Source organism: Lactuca sativa, chromosome 8 (assembly GCF_002870075.4).
Source record: "Lactuca sativa cultivar Salinas chromosome 8, Lsat_Salinas_v11, whole genome shotgun sequence".
In the NCBI taxonomy this organism is placed as follows: Eukaryota; Viridiplantae; Streptophyta; class Magnoliopsida; order Asterales; family Asteraceae; genus Lactuca; species Lactuca sativa.
In genome coordinates, this window is record NC_056630.2 from 281,327,223 (window position 1) to 281,349,913 (window position 22,691).

Consider the following 22,691-nt stretch of genomic DNA (forward strand, 5'->3'; position numbering starts at 1 on the left):
GGGCAGTCGTGTCGAGAAGTTCTTGAGGAGTCCATCAGAGGTTCAGATTATATGAGATCGATTGATTTCCTTAAAGGGGATTATCGGGCGTTGTGTAGCATTTTCCAGGGGCAGGTGTGATTTTGCTGGTGAAATAGTTGTGGGTTGGTTGTGTGCTAATTGGTGATGGTTCGAACCCTGAGTGGGGGAGAACCGGGTACCGTATGTAAGACAGCAGAGATTTGTCAAGAGCAGTTATAAGTGGAGGATAGAGATCTGCAGGAAGTACTCGTTTGAGAAGGATGAATGTCTCCACGGCAGGTGTTTAATGGTCAGGAACCTGGTAGTGGTCAGTGTTGTTAGAAAATGATTGGGCAGCCAACTCCCGGGTCGGTATGCGTATCCTTGCTTTGATTTTGAGCGGTGGGAAAAAGGGTTTCGGAGAATTATCAGCGTATTTCGTAGCGCTAGCGTTTTCTCGTATTCCAATTGAGAAATTGGATACATCGAAGTTGCATTTTGGGAAAAATGTATTATTGTATCTATATGATGCTTGGGGGCAGGAGATCAGTGGTTGTGGCAGGATCTTGTGATGATTCTGTTGGGATATTCCGAGGTATTCGGGTATGATATCTTTATTTCGGGGTTACTTGTGGTATATCAGGTATCTATGGATCTAGTGGGAGTCGTTCGAGTATGGGCATCCAGGGAGATTATTTAAGGAAGTGGATCTTCGCAAGGGTGGGCATTTGATATGTCGATTGTCTTCAAAGTCTGTGATGCATATTCGAGCCGAGTATGGGTAGCTGCCTATGATAGTCTGCGGAGCATGAGCTAGTGGAGTCAGAGGGTGTTGTGATACTGCGGGGAGCCGTAGTACTCACTAGTCAGAGGGTGTTGTGATACTGCGGGGAGCCGTAGTACTCACTAGTCAGAGGGTGTTGTGATACTACAGGGAGCCGTAGTACTCACTAGTCAGAGGGTGTTGTGATACTGCGGGGAGCCGTAGTACTCACTAGTCAGAGGGTGTTGTGATACTGCGAGGAGCCGTAGTACTCACTAGTCAGAGGGTGTTGTGATACTGCGGGGAGCCGTAGTACTCACTAGTCAGAGGGTGTTGTGATACTGCGAGGAGCCGTAGTACTCACTAGTCTGAGGGTGTCGTGATACTGCGGGGAGCCGTAGTACTCACTAGATGGCAAGAGAATGTGATGATGGAATGTTCTCCGATCAGTGTATGATGTGGAAGAGTTTTGGGCTTGAGTAGCCCTAGTATTGAGTTTTGGAGCCTGGTGTTGAACCGGGGGCGAGACTGGGGTCTCCGTCTCTATCGGGAGATGCAGCGAGATGCGCAAGGGATATGTGCAGTAGAAACCAAAGATCAGAGTTGAGACGATCTTCGGTTGGATTATATTTTTCTCGCATGAGGAAAAGAGAATTTCGTGGATTGCGTGTCACTGGGCCGGGATAATGGTCATGGGGAGGAAGTTAGTGGGATATTTGGATCTTGATATGGGTGACCTTTGGAGGCTCAGCTGTGGAGTCTAAAGCTGACATGGTGCTCAGTCTCGAAGAGGGATATGAGAAATGAGCTAGAGCTTATCATAATGATGTCTGAGGACACTTCAGAGCGAGCGAACGATTTAGACGCTCGAAGACATGCTTCGGGCATGTGTATTAGATTTCGGAGGGAGTTGCGGCACGTATTTATCCTTGGTTGAGTTATCCTATATCAACAGCCATCATTAGTGCATTGGTATGCCACCCTTTGAGCTGTTGTATGGGAGGAGGGGTCGGACCCTCATTTGCTGGGGAGAGGTAGCGCATGGACTCGAGAGTCCTTGCGAGCAGATCCAGAGCATGTGCGATACATGGAGTAGTGGGAAGGTTGGCAAGTGGATTTACCTGGGTAAGGGAAGAGAAAGGTATGTAACCCCCGGGGGGGGGGGGGGGGAAGTGTTGGTTCACGGAAGTGAAAGTAATAGTGAGAATTGATGATTTGGAGTATGGTGGTTGAGCACTGTTTTTGTGACAGTGGTATGGAACGACATCATGATGGGATGTCTGCTGAGGACGCGGAAGGGATTCCGCGGGTGTAGAGCCAAAAGTCTCAGGATGGATGCAGGGAGGGAGTCTGGGACTCCCAGCTTGATTCTGATCAGGGTATTGGATATGTGCTAGTGGTTCATCCTGGGGGATGTTGGAGGATATCATCAGAGTATCGGGTTTTCCCAGCCTGAGGGAGCTGGAGCAAGTTCAGCATGTGTATGTGATTGCAAGAGGAGAACTCGTAGTAGTTGCTCTGAGATTGAGAATGGGTCTTTCCGTCATCACGGAATGGATAGAGTGGGATTCGGATCGGGGATCCAATGGTTCATGGCTTTCTAGCCTTATGGGTCGAGTGATTGTTGAGATTTGGGGCAGTGATGCTTCATGGGTAATTCTTGATTGTTGAGTGTGATTCTCAGAGGGTACAGCCGGTACCCGGTTCGAGACGGTGGTCAGGACACCGTAAGGGAAGGGAAAGTGTGTTCGATTTTCGATGGGTATGCCTTGTGGGACCTGGTCCGATTAAGGCCAGGTGGCACGTTGTGGGAGTATTTCTGGAGTTGAGTTGCTGTAGGCTTCGAGGATGAAGACTAATTTAAGTGGGGGAGAATTATAACATTCCGAAATATCAAGAGTAGAGTAGAAGGGCTAAAAGAGTAAGTTGGGAAAGAGTGACTCGGCGAGTCCATGGTTGGACTCGGCGAGTAGAGTCGCGACTGGGTCGCGTGTTAAGTAGCCGACTCGGCGAGTCAGTAAGGAGGACTCGGCGAGTAGGCGCTGAGTGGAGAAAACCCTAATTCCCGGGGTTGAGCCCTATATAAAGAACATAACAGCCCACTCTCAGCCTCTTTATTCATCCTCAAGTCCAGAAACCCTTAGCCTTCGTGTGTGAGAGATCATATCTCATTTGGGAGCTTGAAGGAGGTGTTTGTTGAAGAATTTTGGGAGTTTGAAGGCTTGGAGCAAGGGGCTTTTCTTGGATTCGAGTTTCATTGCAGTTGGGGCGTTCCTTGGAGGTAATATCTCGTTCTTGGGCTGTTGTTATGTTGTTTCTTCATTTTGGGGTTTGTGGGAACTTGTCTATGGATGTAATTGGAGTCTAGAGGTTAGATCTGAGGTTGCTACCTTAGATCTGGTATGGAGAAGGATCAGAGAGCATGAAAGTCCCTGTGTTGGAATATTTTGTGGAGCCATCATGTCCCAAACCCTAGCCCAATGTGCAAAATGCATAGATCTCTTGGGATTCACGTAAAGTTTGCCACTTTACGTGATGGATGAGTTGCAGGAGGCTAGATCTATGTTTTGGATCAATTGCATGGTCTGGAATGCTTCTGTATGGATTCAGACCGGTGGTACTCGGCGAGTCACATGGGTGAACTCGACGAGTTGCTTGAAGATGAGCTGGGACTCGACGAGTTGGAAGAACAACTCGGTGAGTCGGATGAAGATGGTCTGAAACTTGGCGAGTTGTATGAACAACTCGACGAGTAGGTTGACGATAGCCTTAGACTCGGCGAGTCTGTTCTTGGACTCGGCGAGTCTTGTCGAAGAGTCCCAATATTTTCTGGTTGAGTCGAGAATCGGTGAGTCAAAGGATGACTCGATGAGTTGTGTGCGAGTGGACTCAAAGTTGTTGGACTCGGCGAGTCGCGGGGTGACTCGGCGAGTTAGGTCGCGGACTGGGGAAGTTCTGAGCATGGGAACTCGACGAGTCGACGGGTTGACTCGGCAAGCAGGGTCAACCAGGAGGGTTGACTTTGACTGAGGACTTTGACTTTTACCATGAGTTGACCGTTGACTTTTAGGGCTTGGTCAGCGATGTGGGCTTTGGGCCAAGAGAGGGGTAAAATAGTCTTTTACCCTTAAGAGGGTGCCATGAGAGGGTTGATTCTAGTCTCGAGAGTTATATTCATGAGAGTATATGCCTTACGTGTTAGGTGGTGGCGAGTTCGAGATTCAAGTGTGGGGATATCTTTTTTCTACTTGCCAGGTGAGTCTTCTCACTATACTTTACCTTGAGTAGGTAACCAGAGTTGTGTGATAGAGTATTTGTATGCTATGTATGTTATGTGTTGTACTGCATTATTTCTATGTGATTTATGCTGTGCATGTTTTCAGAGTTGGAACCGGGGGGTTCCTAGAGTTAGAACCGGAAGGTTCACAGAGTTAGAACCAGAGGGTTCACAGAGCAGGGTCCACGGACCCACAGAGTTATAGCCTCGAGTGGCTAATATGTGTTATGTGTGGTATTTTGGGGAACTCACTAAGCTTCGTGCTTAAAGTGTTTTGTTTTATGTATGTGTTGCAGGTTTCTTTCAGGATCACGGGACGGCACCGGCTTGATTGTACACACCAGAGAAAGTGTCATGTTTTGAGGATCATGGTTTTCTATACAAGTGAAAAAGGAGTCATGTTTTGTAATTCGATTATGAATGAGATTTTAAACAAGTGTTTCTAAGAATTAAACTACTATTTTTAAATGAAAAATTGTTTGAAATTTTTGGTGTTACAAACAGGCGAACTTTTCTAAAAGAACTTACAACTTACTTACATCACTATAATCATATGAACTCACCAGCTTAAATGCTGATATACTCTTTCAAAATAACTTGTATTCTAAGGAAACTAGTAGACAGGTACACACACTGGGATTCAGCATAATAGTTTCATGTCTTGTTTTGTTATTTACATATGTAGTTTATGTTATGTGAACCACATACTTTGTAAACACTTTCTTTCTAATGAAATGGTTGTTTAGTACTTTGATTACTATGATGCATGTCTTGTGATACTAAACATGACGTCCTCCGCTCCCGAACGTTATCGCCGTTCCGGTTTGGGGGTGTGACAATATATCCTTGACTAAAAATGATAAAAATCTCAATCTAAGCTTTTAGAATTGAAATGAAGTATAATTTCCTCTCCCTTAACTATAGCAAAACAACTTTTCCCAATTGAAACTTTTGTTTTCTATAATTAAAATTGCTAACTTGCAACAATTAACATAATAATCATGCTCCCACTAACATGATAATTATTAGCATAACACTTATACTCAACTAGCTTTGACATGTACTCAAAAATCAGCTGGACTTCTAGAAATCAATACTTTATTGACTTTTTTTTTCCAAAGTTCAAATTTCTGAAACGAGATGATTTGATATCACTTTATCAAAATCATACACCTTTCCTTAGATAGCTCACATGTGTGTCTAAACAATTTGTAGAACTATGAAAAGGGATGCCGTAATCATAGTCTCAATTGTTTAGACCTTTGACATTTCTCACAAGTCCATGTTAGTGTGTCGGTTAACCACACACGTTCCATTAACGACTTAGAGAATACAAACATCACAATTGCAATCTACTTAAAATCTACTTAGTAAAAGAGTTTCCTCACCATCATTTTCAAGAATCGAAGAGAAACCTTATGACACTTAGATTTTATGGTGTATGTGTTCTTATCCATGTAAATTTGTCAGAAACGTAATCACAAGACAAGGTTAGTGACAAATCCAAACTCATATGGATTGAACTTGTGCAATCTATACTTCTTGTCACTAGGCAGCACAAGGCCTACCATTGCTTCCATGTAGTTATGCAAACAACTGAGAACTCATAGAACTCACATGCATAGTCAACTTTTAACTGGAATGGACACAAATACAGGAATATGTCAACACGATAGGTTACAAACCTCAAGTTGTGTGCTAATGATAACCAACAGGTTTTATTCTTGATTAGTTCTTGAAACTTTTTCAAGATCTTTAAGACTCCCATTGACTTCTTGACATATAAGATTCTCTTGTCAAGAACCATTCCATGACAAATAAAATATTCAAGAGTTTTTGCGGATACTTATCAAGATGAACACTTCACACAATTGGTCTTAGTTGGTCTTTGTTTTATCCAAAACATCACAACTTACCAATTTCAATTGTACAAGAGTAAGAAAACATTTTACTCTACATTTGACAAGTGTTATAATCCTTCTGAAGATTATGTCACTCAGGTTACAATCTTGGAGTATCACCCGAAGATTCATTTTGGAATGAAGTATGATTCAAGTACTCTCCCATCTTTTCAGATTGGAGAACCTTTTATCTTTCTGCCTAATTTGATTCTTCTTATTCGTTCTACCTTATATTGAAACTTTTCCAATGTTTTAGAATTATACTTAAGCTTGTAAGTATAACCATATTTACTAAACTTTCAGCAAATCATGACGAATAATGGTTTCGTTCTTTTTGGTGGACATGTTCAGCGCACAACCAAGTGTACCCGATCTCCTAGTCCTTCACTTGACTCACATATACATGTGAACAAGGAATTAGTCTTAATTACCCAAAGATGAAAAATTCTCATTCATCATACAACACCAGTTGCATGATTCCAAGTTTCAATCAAACTGGAACTTGGGTGATGAGAATCTTTCCTTATTTGATAAATTATGACACTACCACAAACGAAAGAATCAAATCCATTTTCCAATGTTGCTATCAATGGAATCATATAAACAACATTGAAAGGAATTTTAAAATAAATAAAATTAAAATATTTGTAACACCCGGATTTTCAGGGTTATTATTATGTAGTTTAATCTTTTGATTAAAGGAGAGACTCGACGAGTTGAGGATCCAACTCGCCGAGTCGAGTCGGGTTTCTCATGCGGATTTAATGAGTGGACTCGACGAGTTAGAGGAGGGACTCGCTGAGTAGGTGCTGGGCAGAGGAACCATAATTTCTCGGGTTTGGGACCTATTTAAAGGTCCTTATGGCCTTCATTTGCGGCCACTACACCCTGAGAAACCATAGAGAGCAGAGAGGAAGCTTGTAGTACAAGAGGAGGGCTAATTCATCATCTTTTGAGGTGTCTTAGAAAAGGGAAGGAAGGATTTCGAGTTGGGCTGTCTTGTGGGACTCAAATCTTCCATCATTTCGTTCAGAGTTGCTGTGAGAGGTAAGGATTCTTGTCCATCTTCATTTATTTAGTAGATTTCATGAATCTAGGGTTTCTTCATGATTTATTTAGCTTGAATCTAGAGTATGAGAGGTCCCATGGTGAAATGATTCCTAGATCTAGACCTTAAGAGGTCCAGAGAGTCCCTTTCATTCTGATTTATGCCTTTTCCTTGGAGTTATGAGCTAGGGTTGTCATGATATGAAAGATTTCAACAAAATATGCATAGAGAGCCTTGCATGTGTACCAAGATTCGACCTTTACATGGTTATTGGTCCTAGGGAAATCAAATCTATGGATTAGAGGAACGGATCTAACCTCAGAAGGTCAGATGACTGTTGTCTTGGGAGCAACTCGTCGAGTTCATAAAAGGACTCGACAAGTCGAGTCGGGGTTGTCCCGCGATTCATACTAGGTGTAACTCGTCGAGCAAGGGGTTGGCTCAACGTGTCACGCGAGGCTAGGAGGAGTATTCCGTGAACATGTGTGGACTTGCCGAGTCGCCCATGTGCACTTGACGAGTCGGGTCAAATTTTGACTGTTGACTTTTGTTGACTTTAAGGTTTTGGTCAAGACTGACTTAAGATAGTTCAGGGAAGGGTAGAATGGTCTTCTACCCAATCTTTAGAGCTGAGACAATGAGAGAGTATTGATCGGGGATGTTATTTGAATAATAGGAGGAGGCCAGTTCGGGACGTTGAGCACGAGAGTTCATCCGACTTCATTTGAGGTGAGTCTTCTCACTATACTTTACCTTGAGTGGTAACAGAGTTAGGTGACAGAGTCATTGTATGTTATTTATGTGATGCGTTGCACTGCATTATTTCTATGTGATTTTTGTCGTGTTTATATCAGAGTATATCAGTGTTATAACCGAAAAGTTCACAGAGCTAGGACCAGAGGATCTATAGAGTTAGATGTACCAGTGTATTTGTATGCTATTTATGTGTTGAGATTTATTGTGATATGTGATATGCATGATTAAGAGTTATCAGAGTTAGGACCAGTGGGTCCATAGATTTAGGACCTTTGGGTCCATAGAGTTAGGGCCACAGGGTCCACAGAGAGTTGGGACTGGAGGGTCCCACTAAGACACACTGACCAGAGGGTCAACAGAGTTATAGCCTTGAGTGGCTAATATGTGTTAGAGTGGTATTTTGGGGAACTCACTAAGCTTCGTGCTTATAGTGTTTTGTGTTATATGTTTCAGGTTTTCTCAGGATCATGGGACGGCACTGGCTCGATTGTACACACCAGAGGAAGCATTTGTTTTGAGGATCCTGGTTTATTAATCGATTGACCAAAAGAGTCATGTATTGTAATCTAAATAAAACTGTGATTTTTATGAAAAATGCTAAAGAGATAAGCGAATTTAAACGAAAATTTTGTTTTGAAAATTTTGGTGTTACAAGTTGGTATTAGAGCCTTGGTTTGAGGGATTCGGATGCACCTTCGGGTAAATCTGGACTCAAACTGAGGAAGTAAGAAAAGTTTTCAAAGAAATGATTTTCTAAAAGTGAATAAGAGTTCAAAGAGAAAGCGAGAAAGGGCAGTGTGTACAATCAACCAGAGCCCAAACGGTGATTTCCAAAATACCCTTAATTTTGTGTTATTAGATATTTATGATACATTTTATGAGATATTATGCATGCTAGAGACAAGCTAGGTATTTCATATCTTAGGACTAGAGTGGCCTGATTTGTGATGCCTTAGCCTAGGAGTTGCTGTTATATGTGATGTGCTTTTGAGTATGAGTGAGAGTATTTAGTTAGAATACTTTTAGGGGATTTGAGTAGAGGAGTAATCTAGGAGAGACGCCTAGATGAGTATTGTGGTGCTTATCGAAAGAATAGTTAGAACCTGCGAGGGGTAGAGTTGCAGAGTTCGGTGGTACTTTTGAGAATGAGGAGAGCAAGTTGAGTTATCACCCAGAGTGAGTTCTATGTATTCTTCGATGCCCAAATGCTGCTTGCTTCGTGCTTTGTGGAACTCTCGATGATGGGAGTCAGCTACCAAGTGAATATGACGATATTTAGGAGGTAGATGGCTGGCATCATTAGGAGCTCTTTAGCAGTTGATGGCGCAAAAGTGGGAGGACCAAGGAAGAGCCTAGGGAGGAACCTTAGCCAGATGAGTACGCTGGCGGAGTAGAGCATTTCGCTGAGGAGCGAGCATCCGTGGCGGAATTAGTGAACGAGGAGGTTGAGCAGTTACTTAGGAGCTCTGGAATGGTCTGTGTGGAAAGTATGGGTAAATGTGGTAGGTAGAATGGGCCCGTACTACCGAAAGCAGAGGACCCATACTCAATACATGGAGTATTCTGAAGGTTCTAAGTAGCAGATTAAGGAGTGATGTTATGGTTCGAGTACCATACATCGGAGCAGATTGAGGAGTGATGTTATGGTTCGTGTACCATGCAGCGTAGCAGATTGAGGAGTGATGTTATGGTTCGAGTACCATACATCGGAGCAGATTGAGGAGTGATGTTATGGTTCGTGTACCATGCATCGTAGCGAATTGAGGAGTGATGTTATGGTTCGAGTACCATACATCGGAGCAGATTGAGGAGTGATGTTATGGTTCGGGTATCATACAACGGGGCAGATTGAGGAATAATGTTATGGTTTGAGAGCAGATTGAGTAGTGATGTTATGGTTCGAGTACCATACATCGGAGCAGATTGGGAAGTCATGCCATGGTTCGAGTACCATGCATCTTAGCAGATTGAGGGGTGATGTTATAGTTCGAGTGCCATGCATTGTAGCAGATTGAAAAGAGATGTCAGGGGCTGAGTACCATGGTTCTTAGCAAATGTTGCTTGTGATTCTCCGGTTGTCCGATCAGGATTGATTGGTGGAGTTTGGGTGCGATGGGGTTTTAGGCTTGAGGGTCATGATTGAGTCCGAAGAGGCATCCCTTGAGACGGAGGTCGAGAGCATTTCAGAGTATCTTGGTAAGATGTCAGATGTAGTCGCAAGACTCAGGGATTAGTAGAGCAGGCATTTATGGGGGATTGCGGTCTGAGTGAGCAATCAGCTGATGGAGGAGATGTCACCTTCTGTGACTTGATGGGTGTTATTTATGTTTCATGTGGGAAGTAGGAGAGGCGTGAGATTTCAGTATTGGGTTTAGGAGTAAATCCTACGGGTTGACATTGATGTCGATTTTTCCACCAGAGTATCAGGCAGCATGTCTGCCGCAAGGAAATGATCTACCATGAGCAGGTAGTCAGTGGGGACTGAGATGGTCAAGGACCACATTACACCCTAATTGAGTATAGTAGGGCGTGTGGTAGTGGTATCAGCGGGTAATCCAGACGAGTATATCAGAGCGGTGGCTATTCTATCTATGATGGGTATTGAGTATGGTAGTGGAGTCCTTGTTCTTGTGCTGATTCACATGTTGGGACGGGGGTTGAGAAGCCGAGGATGAGGAGTATGATGAATTATTGATTCGGTCTAAGAGTCAGTGATAGTACTAGACAGTTGAGATGTTCGGTATTAGGATGGTATGAGACTTCGAATGGCTAGAGGCAGTCATGATGAGAAGTTCCTGGGGATTTCATCAGAGATTTAGGGTATTTAAGGTTTCATGATCCCTATGTGGGGAGATCATTGGGCATTGTGTGGCATCTTCCAAGCGTAGGTGTGGTGTTTCTGGTGGAAACCGTCTGTGGGGTAGATTGTTGATGTGTCAATTGGTGATGGTTCGAACCCTAAGTGGGGGAGAACCGGGTATTTTATTGAGGGAACCAGAGATTTGTGCAAGAGCGGTTAGGGGTTGGATACAGAGACCTGCGGCTCGAATTCATGAGACCAGGGACATTGGTGATCAAGGAGAGGTGCAGAGCGAGATAATGCATGTGGTACGTGTCTGAGGAAGGATGAAGGTCTCCACGGCAGGTGGTTAATGGTCAGGAACCTGGTGGTGGTCAGGGCCGTTTCAAGTGGAAGGCTCGTAAGGATGGTATGGGCAGTTAAGAACTTCTGATTCGAAGTATGGATTGTTTATGACCCTTTTGGGGTAGATAGAAGATGATCGAGCAGCCAACTCTCGGGCCGGTATGTGAATTCTTGCTTGGATTTTGAGCACTAGAGGAAAGGGTTTCGGAAGATTTTCAGCGTGTTCAGAAGCGTTAGCACTCTCTCTATATTCCAATTGAGTGTTTGGATACACCGAAGTTGCGCATTGGGTAAAATGAAGAATTAATTATGGGGTTCAGAGGAAAGGTATTGTTGTATCTGTATGGTGCTAGGAGTAGGAGATCAGTGGTTGAGGCAGGACATTGTGATGTTCTGTAATGGTGTTCTGTGGTACCTGGGTATAATGTCCCAAATTCCGAGTTATTTGGAATCTTGAGTTTGAGATGACTAGTGGTGTATCATGTATCTACGGTTCCAGTGGGAGCCCTTCAAGTATTGACATCCAGAGGGATTACTTAAGAAAGTGGATCTCCGCAGAGGTAGGTATTTTGTTATGATGGTTGCCGCCAGAGACTTTGATGCATATTCGGGTCAAGTATGTGTAGCTATCTATGATAGTCTGCGGAGCATGAGTTAGTGGATTTAGTGTGGTGCTGTGATGCTACAGGGAGTCGTAATGCTAACAAGTCAAAGAGAGGGAGTTGTGATACTACGGGAAGCAGTAGTATTCACTAGTCAAAGGGTGTTGTGATACTACGGTGAGCCGTAGTACTCACTGGTCAGAGGGTGTTGTGATACTATGGGGAGCTGTAGTACTCACTAGTCATCGAGAGGTTATCGTTATGTTGCGAGGAGCCATAATACGCATTAGATGACAAGAGAGTGTGATGATGGAGTGTCCTCCAATCAGTGTATGATGCAGAAGAGTTTTAGGCTTGAGTAGCCCTAGTACTGAGTTTTTGGAGCCTGGTGGTTGAACCAGGGGCGAGACTGGGGTCTCCATCTCTGTTGGGAATCATTATATTTTGTATTGAGTTGTGATTGTCGCAACATGAGGAAATTGGAAAAGTGGTATTACACGGGGCACAGGTCGAGCCATGAGATGAGTATCTCATTGGGAAGCGAGGTTCCAACTTTGGGTCGGACCAAACTCTTGAGTTGAGTTTGGCATTGATGGTGTGTGGGTAAACGAGATGAAATTCTGGAATTCTGAGGTGAATTTTTGGATGAGGGGTATCGTTGTCATTGGATGTCTTAACCTGTATAGGTTACTACTCGGGTACGGGAGATACCGCGAGATGCGCGGAGACATGTGTAGTAGACATCAGAGGTCGAGGCTAAGTCGATTTTCGGTTGGATTTTAGTTTTTGTTTCAGAATTTTGTGACTTGTGTGTCACAGGGCCGAGATAGTTGATGCGAAGAGGAAGTGAGTGAGACATTCTGGATCATGTTATGGGTAACCGTGGAGGTTCAACTATGGGGTTGAGGTCAGACCTCGTGTGGTGTTAAAAGAGATACGGAATTTGGAGTTGAGGCTTATGAATGGGATGTTTGAGGACACTTCTAAGCGAGCATGGTTATGATTTTGTGTCTAAGGGCAGAGTGTTGGGGATTCTTTGTTGGGATGGTTTCTGATAGCAGTCTAGTAGATGTGCCCCAGTGGAGTGTGAACCCTTTTATTCGTCGGGCGTGATTCATATAATTTAGCATGATCGGCATGGAGGAGAGACAGCCGGTTATTGGACGTGGTCTTATGAGAATCAGAGAACCAGTGACGAAATTGGGTTGATATTCGAGGAGCAAATATCATGGTGATCGCTCAAGTTGGCGGTCTGGCGGCGGATCAGGCCATTAGAGTTTCCGGTTATTGGGAAGGGTTATTTTTAGCGGCGAAAGAGTTGGTTTAAACTCTGGTTTTGGAGGTTCTATGTGGTTTCGGATGTCCATAGAGAAAGATATCAGTGTGGTATGAAGATCATTTTGGTAGTGCCTTTCGGGTTAATGATTTAGTCTATGTGTAGTTAAGGAATGATTTTGAGGGCGAAATCTAATTCAAGTGGGGGAGAATTGTAACATCCGGATTTTCAGGATTATTATTGTGTAGTTTAATCTTTTGATTAAAGGAGAGACTCGACGAGTTGAGGATCCAACTCATCGAGTCGGGTCGGGTTTCTCATGCGGATTTAATGAGTGGACTCGACGAGTCAGAGGAGGGACTCGCCGAGTAGGTGCTGGGCAGGAAACCCTAATTTCTCGGGTTTGGGACCTATTTAAAGGTCCTTATGGCCTTCATTTGCGGCCACTATACCCTGAGAAACCATAGAGAGAAGAGAGGTAGCTTGTAGTGAAAGAGGAGGGCTAATTCATCATCTTTTGAGGTGTCTTAGCAAAGGGAAGGAAGGATTTCGAGTTGGGCTATCTTGTGGTACTCAAATCTTCCATCATTTCGTTCAGAGTTGTTGTGAGAGGTAAGGATTCATGTCCATCTTCATTTATTTAGTAGATTTCATGAATCTAGGGTTTCTTCATGATTTATTTAGCTTGAATCTAGAGTATGAGAGGTCCCACAGTGAAATGATTCCTAGATCTAGACCTTAAGAGGTCCAGAGAGTCCCTTCCATTCTACTTTATGCCTTTTCCTAGGAGTTATGAGCTAGGGTTGTCATGATATGAAGGATTTCACCAAAATAAGCATAGAGAGCCTTGCATGTGTACCAAGATTCGACCTTTATGTGGTTATTGGTCCTAAGGATGTTAGATCTATGGATTAGAGGAATGGATCTGACCTCAGAAGGTCAGATGAGTGTTGTCTTGGGAGCAACTCGCCGAGTTCATGAGAGGACTCAACGAGTCAAGTCGGGGTTGGCTTGCGATTCATACCAGGTGTAACTCGTCGAGCAAGGGGTTGGGCTCGACGTGTCAAGCGAGGCTAGGAGGAGGATTCAGTGAACACGTGTGTACTCGTCGAGTCGCCCAAGTGCACTCGACGAGTCGGGTCAAAGTTTGACCATTAAGTTTTGTTGACTTTAAGGTTTTGGTCAAGATTGACTTAAGAGAGTTCAGGGAAGGGTAGAATGGTCTTCTACCCAATCTTTAGAGCTGATACAATGAGAGAGTATTGATCGGGGATGTTATTTGAATAATAGGAGGAGGCCAGTTCGGGACGTTGATCACGAGAGTTCATCTGACTTCGTTTGAGGTGAGTCTTCTCACTATACTTTACCTTGAGTGGTAATAGAGTTAGGTGACAGAGTCATTGTATGTTATTTATGTGATGTGTTGCACTGCATTATTTCTATGTGATTTATGTCGTGTGTATATCAGAGTTAGAACCGGAAAGTTCACAGAGCTAGGACCAGAGGATCCACAGAGTTAGATGTGCCAGTGTATTGTATGATATTTATGTGTTGAGATTTATTGTGATATATGATATGCATGATTCAAAGTTATCAGAGTTAGGACCAGTGGGTCCATAGAGTTAGGGCCACAAGGTCAACAAAGAGTTGGGACTGGAGGGTCACACTGAGACAGACTGACCAGAGGGTCAACAGAGTTATAGCCTTGAGTGGCTAATATGTGTTAGAGTAGTATTTTGGGGAACTCACTAGGCTTCGTGCTTATAGTGTTTTGTGTTATATGTTTCAGGTTTTCTCAGGATCACGGGACGGTACCGACTCGATTGTACACACCAGAGGAAGCATTTGTTTTGAGGATCCTGGTTTATTAATCGGTTGAACAAAAGAGTCATGTATTGAATTTTAAATAAAAATGAGATTTTTATGAAAAGTGTTAAAGAGATAAGGGAATTTAAACGAAAAATTTGTTTTGAAAATTTCGGTGTTACAACATTTTTTTCTGTTATTTTAAAACTTGCGGAAAACTTATCCTTACAATGCAAATGCGTATGAAAACTTGTTGTTATCTATTCCTAAGCATAATATCATAACTCTTAAGCAACAACTCAAAATTCCGATCATCAAACCATGCGATCGAAATCCATCTTCGTGATCATAATCAACATATTCTTCCTTTAAGCTTCCTTTTTTCTTTGATTCTTAAAACGTAAACTTGTGACCTAGTTACATCATGTATAAGAATCTCCAAATAGGAACTTAATAGAGTCAGATAGTGGAATTTACCTGAAGTAGAGTCAAACTTTTGACTTTACCATCCTCATGATATTTCAGGTAAATAGGGCGGCTTCGCAACTAATGCCCTTCCTTTGGCAACAACAACATATGGAACCTTTAGGAATGGTACACGGGACTATCTCAGACTTAGCCTTTCTCTTTACCATTTGGTCAACCGAGTTGACTATCGCGGATCCCTTTCCATTGGGAAGAAAAAGCTTTTCTGGATTTCCAATGTTACCATTGTCAATGTCCATGGAAGTTTGGGAAGTCGATCTTCCAATAAAATTTACTTTACAGGTGCTCCAAATCATTTTTGATTCAACAGCATCAAGCAAATAGGTAAGATTATTAAGGGTCATGTCATAGTCTGTTACATAGTAGTCCTTAAAGAACTCACTATGTGACTTAGTAAGTGATTGAAGAACCTATTCCACAACCAACTTCCTCAAGAATTTGACACCCAACTCTCCCATCTTTGTCACACCCCAAAACCGATAACGGCGGAATACGTTTCGGGGTGGATGACGTAGTGAACAGTATCATCACAATTGCATAATAGTAGAAACAAGAAACATACAACCATAGTATTACATAGTGAATTTAATTACATGCTTGTGTAGTAATGTTTTAACAATCACCCAAAAGTAATTCAAAAATAAGAGATGGGTCTTGCGAGCTCCACCTTCTCCAAAAATGCTGCGTCCATACCTGTCTATCTTTGACCTGAAGATACAAGTTATTTTGAAAACAATTATCAGCATAAAGCTGGTGAGTTCATAAGAGTTTAGTGTGAGTTTTTGTATACAAAGCATTAGTGTTAAAAATGTATCCTTTATGTTCATAAGTAGTAGAAACTTAGAAAATCCCATATTTTCCAGGAAATATATTGTAAGTGACAATGTGTGAAAAGTATGCATTCTTTATCTCTTTGAAAACAATTTATTGTAAAAATACTTTGGCAAATCTCCAAATAACAAATGGGACAGGATAAGTTAAGCTCGTGATCCATGATAGAGGTGCGAGCTTCCTTTAGTGATAGATACTTACTTACTTCGGGATGTGGTTTAACATTTAGTGTAGTATTTTAGTGTAGTTGTAGGGTATTCCTTGTATATTACCAATAGTGAGAATAATAGAGGATCCCATGACCTTCCCGGTCATGTACAGTGTAGTGAAGTAGTGGCATCCCTGGGCCTGTACGGCGCGGACTGAGTTAACAGTCGGGATGTAATAGCGTCTGCCCCGTATAGATCTATACATGTAGAGTCGTCTCCTGCTGGAACACTCCGGGCGTAGTGAATAGCGAATAGAGTATCTCATAGCGGGTTAGTGTATTATGGTTTGTTTAGTGTTTTCTCTATTGTCATAGTGTAGTAATCTTTTAGTATGATCATAGTGTATTCCCTTACTAGTGTATCGTCTAGTAATAGTGAGTATTATAGTGTAGAAAATGATAGCTTTTAGCGAGTAGTAGCGGTAGCGACCCTAACCATACCGATTATGGTTATCTTAGTGGGGATGTTTCTTAGCACGTTAGAGACTTTAGCATTGAGTAAAAGCAGTAATATTCGTATCCCATACTGATATACATATTATATAAGTAAGAAATCAACGACAGTCGGACGGATAACTACTACCCTAAGCCCACAATCAGACAAGAACAGGAAATAAGGCGAGATATCGGTCCTAAGTCCTCCAAGTCTTATTTATATAAATATATCAGAGTGGTTACATTTTATAATCAAATAAAATAAATAAAAGTATTTTTCCAAAAGAACATTTAAACTCTGATTCACTGTTTAAAAATAGTTTGAAAAGGGAAAACACCCGTTTTTAAGGCATAGGGACAAATCACATGTGATTTGAACTAAGGGTAGTGAATCACATGTGATTAATCCTTGTAACTCGGAAAATCGTTCTATAAAACTATGCATAAACATTTGTAAGCAACTTGTATCTCCCCCCTAAAACATTTAAAACATTTGAAAGGTTCATTACGGGGTATGAACTCACCTGAATTCGCGGAAATCGGGTGAATCGGGTAAATCGGGTAATAGTGTCGATTGAGCGTTTGGTAACGAATAACCACTTGTGCACCTTTTAGGACCCTAATGTCATAAGAAATATGTATTTTACAAGAAGTTAATCATCTTATGCTTTTCATTATAGAATTTGGACATTCTAGTGTCGTTTTCGGGGTTTTAAGGCCTAGAAAGGGTTCCCGGGAGTGGTACAAGGCCATGAATGATTTACGGGAGGGTCCATGAGTTCACTCTTCTAGAGTTTATGGCCTAAAAGCCATTCATTGGGAGTTTACGGCCGTAAGCCCCCTAGGCTTGGCCGTAAACTCTTGTGACACTCCAAAAATGTGTGTTTAAGGCCTTATCTCACTTCCTTGATTTAGTGGTGTGTGTTTTGGACCAAGAGGGAAGGATTAAACATCATATTTTGTGGTATTTTTGGGGAGTTTACGGCCAAGACTTGTTCTTGGGCCGTAAACTCCTATAAGTCCTTTAAGATGATGGTTTCACTTGTACAACATGGTCCCAAATGGCTTAGAAAAATCCTAGAAGGTCCTATAGTGAGTTTGGAACAATTTGGCACATATTTGTGGGGAGTTTACGGCCCAAGAACATCCTTGGCCGTAAACTCTTCATTTGGTGTCAAAATGAAGTGTTTAATGGTACAACACACTTCCATAGGCCTTAGATAAATTCCTTTCATGCATTAGAGTAGTTTAGGGGTTTGTTTAACACAATTTCTTGGGTGTTTACGGCCCAAGCTTAAGCTAGGCCGTAAACTCCTCTTTTTGGCCTCAAATGATGATGTTTAATGCATTCAAGCCTTCCTTGGAGTCAAGTCTAAATTACCCAACATCCTAGAAGTGTTTTTGGGGCTTAAAACATAGATTTATGGGGTGTTTGAGGTGTTTACGGCCTAAGCACAAGCTTGGGCTGTAAACTCCTTTTTAAGTATCAAAATCTTGTGTTTTAGTGTCCAAACCCTTCTAGATATATGCCTTAATTAGTATACTAACATACAAGAAGGAAAAACTTGGTCCTTGGCTTGGATTTGGGGGTTTACGGCCTAAGGAGCTTCTTAGGCCGTAAACTCCTCTTTGAACCTTGATTTCTATGGTTTTTGGCCCTTAAATTCAATGAAGCATGAATAGATTAAGATAGAGGATGAGTACTTACGTTTGGAGGTCGGAAATTAGCGGAATCGGGGCCGATTTCGAGTCTAGAGAGAGAAAGTAGAGAGAGAGTGGGTGTGTAGTAAATGAGTGTTCAAATGTTGTGCACACCCATTGCATATGTCTTGGGAATCGTACCCGATACACGGCTACCCGATGTTTAAAGTTAACTGGGTTAAAACTTTTTACCCGGGTGAAATGGTTGAAAAGGTAAAACAACTCTATTAGGTTAAACGGGGTTAACACATGTGAGTTATATTACTTATGATAATATTAAATCATGCATAGACTTAGACATTCGGATTTTGACAGATCCAAATATTACATAAATAACGTATAGTGACACGTTCCGTTAGTGAAAACGGGGTTTGTAACGGAAATAGATTTGGGGTTGTCACATCATCCCCCCCTTAGGGGAATTTCGTCCCGAAATTTAGGATACAAACAGATATGTTACTACAATACTACTAAGCAAAGAGATGAGGATATTTGAGTTTCATTTGATCCTCGCGCTCCCAAGTGAATTCCGGGCCTCGCTTGGCGTTCCACCGAACCTTCACAATTGGGATGCGGCTTTGTTTCGTCCGTTTTACTTCACGATCCAAAACCTCCGCAGGCTCTTCCACGAAGTTGAGGCTCTCGTTGAGCTCGATCTCGTCGAGGGGAATCACGAGAGTCTCGTCAGACAGACATTTCTTCAAGTTTGAGACGTGGAAGGTCGGATGTATGTTACTTAGCTCGCGGGGTAAGTTTAGTTTGTAAGCTACAGGGTCGATTCTGGCAAGAATCTCAAAAGGCCCTATGTACCTTGGGTTTAACTTTCCACGCTTCCCGAAGCGTATCGTGCCTTTCCAGGGCGAGACCTTCAGAAGGACCCGGTCTCCGACCTGGAATTCCAAGGGTTTCCTTCGTTTGTCGGCGTAGCTCTTTTGTCGATCCCTAGCGGCTTTTAGTCGTTCACGTATCTGTACAATCTTCTCGGTCGTCTCTCGAATGATCTCTGGACCAGTGAGGGCGCTATCAGGAACTCGTCCCTTAGCTAACTGAGTGTCTCCCACCTCGGCCCAACACAACGGGGATCTGCACTTTCGGCCGTAGAGGGCTTCGAATGGAGCTGCCTTGATGCTCGTGTGATAACTATTGTTGTAGGAAAACTCCACAAGAGGTAAGTGTGTATCCCACGATTTCCCGAAATCGATCACACAAGCTCGCAGCATGTCTTCTAATGTTTAGATCGTCCTCTCACTTTGTCCATCAGTCTGCGGATGGTAGGCTGTACTCATATCCAGCCTCGTCCCTAGTGCCTTTTGTAATGACTGCCAAAATCTAGAGGTGAATCTACTATCTCTGTCTGATATAATAGATATAGGGACACCATGCAATCGCACTATTTCTTTTATATAAGTCCTAGTGAGCTTTTCCATCTTGTCCGTCTCTTTGATGGGTAGGAAGTGGGCGGACTTGGTCAACCTGTCAACGACGACCCAAATGGTATCTAATCCACCTACTGTCTTGGGCAGCTTGGTGATGAAGTCCATTGTGATTCGCTCCCACTTGCATTCTGGTATTTCTGGTTGTTGGAGGAGTCCTGATGGCTTTTGAAATTCTACTTTGACCTTCGCGCAAGTAAGGCACTTACCTACAAAGGTAGCGATCTCTGCTTTCATGTTCGGCCACCAGTATAGCTTTTTGAGATCCAGATACATCTTATCCGAACCCGGGTGGACTGAGTAACGAGTGTTGTGTGCTTCTCTCATAACCAAATCCCTAAAACCTCAATGGCGTGGAGTCCAGATTCGGTCCATAAAGTAATTGGCTCCGTCACCCTTAACCTCTAGATTTTTCTCCATTCCACGCAGGAATTCTCCCGTCACGTTTCCAGGCTTTAGAGCTTCCAGCTGAGCCTCTTTGATCTGCGTGGATAGGTGTGAGTGTATAGTCATTGTCAACGACTTGGTCCTTCGTCCGGAATATTCTTTTCTGCTCAGGGCGTCTGCTACTACGTTGGCTTTCCCCGGATGATATCTAATTTCACAGTCGTAGTCGTTAAGTAATTCGACCCATCGACGCTGTCTCATGTTGAGTTCTTTCTGGTTCAGTATATGTTGGAGGCTTTTATGATCAGTGTACACCACGCTCTTCGTCCCATACAAGTAGTGTCTCCAGATTTTTAGTGCGAAGACGACCGCTCCTAACTCGAGGTCGTGAGTAGTGTAGTTCACTTCATGGTTCTTTAGCTGCCTCGAGGCATAGGCGATAACCTTGCCTCGTTGCATCAAAACACCACCGAGCCCCTGATTGGATGCATCACAGTATACGACGAAATCTTCTGTCCCCTCGGGAAGGGATAATACTGGTGCGGTGCATAGGGCTCGCTTCAGGGTCTGGAATGCCTTCTCCGGTTTCTCCTCCCAGTCGAATGGTACACCCTTCTGTGTTAGCATGGTGAGAGGTTTCGCAATCCGAGAGAAATTTTGGATGAACCGACGGTAGTAGCCAGCGAGGCCTAGAAATTGACGAATTTCCGTAGGCGTCTTTGGTGCTGACCAGTTCTCAATAGCCTTGATTTTGGAGGGATCCACGTGGATTCCTTCCTCACTGACCACGTGTCCTAAGAATTCAACTCTCTGGATCCAAAACTCGCACTTAGAGAACTTCGCATACAACTTCTCGGATCGCAGGGTTTCCAGGACTAATCGTAAATGGCTTATGTGCTCTTCCTCGCTCCGAGAGTAGACAAGAATGTCGTCAATAAAGACGATGACGAACTGATCTAGATATGGACGACATACCCTATTCATCAAGTCCATGAATACTGCGGGGGCGTTAGTCAGTCCAAAGGGCATCACTACGAACTCGAAATGCCCGTAGCGGGTTCGGAAAGCTGTCTTTGGAACATCTTCCTCAAGCACCCGTAATTGGTGATACCCCGATCTAAGATCAATCTTGGAGAAGTAACTGGCTCCTTGGAGTTGGTCGAATAGGTCGTCGATACGAGGGAGAGGATAGCGATTTTTGATCGTGAGTTTATTGAGTTCCCTATAATCGATGCACATCCGAAACGACCCATCCTTTTTCTTCACGAACAAGACCGGAGCTCCCCAAGGTGAGAAGCTCGGTCTTATAAAACCCTTGCTAAGCAGTTCGTTGAGTTGACCGGATAGTTCTTGCATTTCGGCGGGCGCTAGGCGGTAGGGTGACTTAGCTACGGGGGTAGCTCCTGGGATTAGGTCGATTCTGAATTCAACCTGTCGTTTAGGAGGTAGGCCTGGGAGATCCTCCGGAAAGACATCAGGAAAATCACATACTACAGGAATGTCTTTTGGATCCTTCGATTTCTGGTTAGTGTCAACGACGTGAGCAAGGAAGGCGCGATATTCCTTGCGCAAGTATTTCTGAGCCTAAATACTAGAGATGATACGAAGGTTTGTACTTGGCTTATCTCCGTATATCAATAGGGCCTCTCGATTCGGAAAGTTTAGGCGAATGGATTTCTCGGAGCATAGAATGTCGGCGTAGTGAAGGCTTAGCCAATCCATACCAACAATAGCATCGAAATTTTTGATTGAGACTGGTGTGAGATCGATTAGAAAGGGGTGATCATCTAACGTGAGAGTACAACCTATATAGATTTCATTAGAGCTTTCTGTCTTCCCATTAGCCATTTCTACAACGAATGTTTCTTTTAGTGGTTGAGGGGTTTGTTTGAGTAAGTGTTTAAAGTTTTGATTTATGAAGCTTCTTTCTGCACCACTATCGAATAAGACACAGGCATAAGAGTTGTTGAGAAGGAACGTACCCGTGACCGCCGTGGGATCGGCTACTGCTTCATTGTGACCGATAGCAAGTAACCTTCCAGTTCCCCCGGCATTTGCAGTCTTCGGACAGTTCTTCTTAAAATGGCCCGCTTCACCGCAGCCATAACACGTCGAGGTTACTCCCGCACCAGGAACCTGTGTAATAGGTTTGGGAGGGGCCTTGCAAAATCGGACAGTATGGCCCTTCCGTCCGCAGTTGGAACACTGCAGTTCACGGCATGGACCGTTGTGGTGAAAAGGGCACTTGGGACACTTAGGCAAATTCCCACTGTAAGCTTTCGGTGGGGCTGGAGCAGCTGGTGCGGCCGGGATGGTGGCAGCATGAACCGCCACAATTTGCTGATCCCTGGAGGCGGTTTGAGTTTTCTTGCCTTTCTTCTTATCCCATCGTTTCCTCTTTCTGTCGGATGATCCGGATGGTGCAATGGTTGTTGTGGTTGTTGTTGCTGGAGTGGAGGAGATTTCGTGGTTGATCAGACTCTGGGCCAATTCCTTGGCGCTGTCAAAAGTGGTAGGGCGTGAGGCCAGAACATTTCCTCGATACGGGGGCACTAAACCCCAGATGTAACGCTCAATCTTCTTGCTTTCAGAGGGGATCATGTTGGGACACATAGCCGCCAAGTCGCAAAACCTGC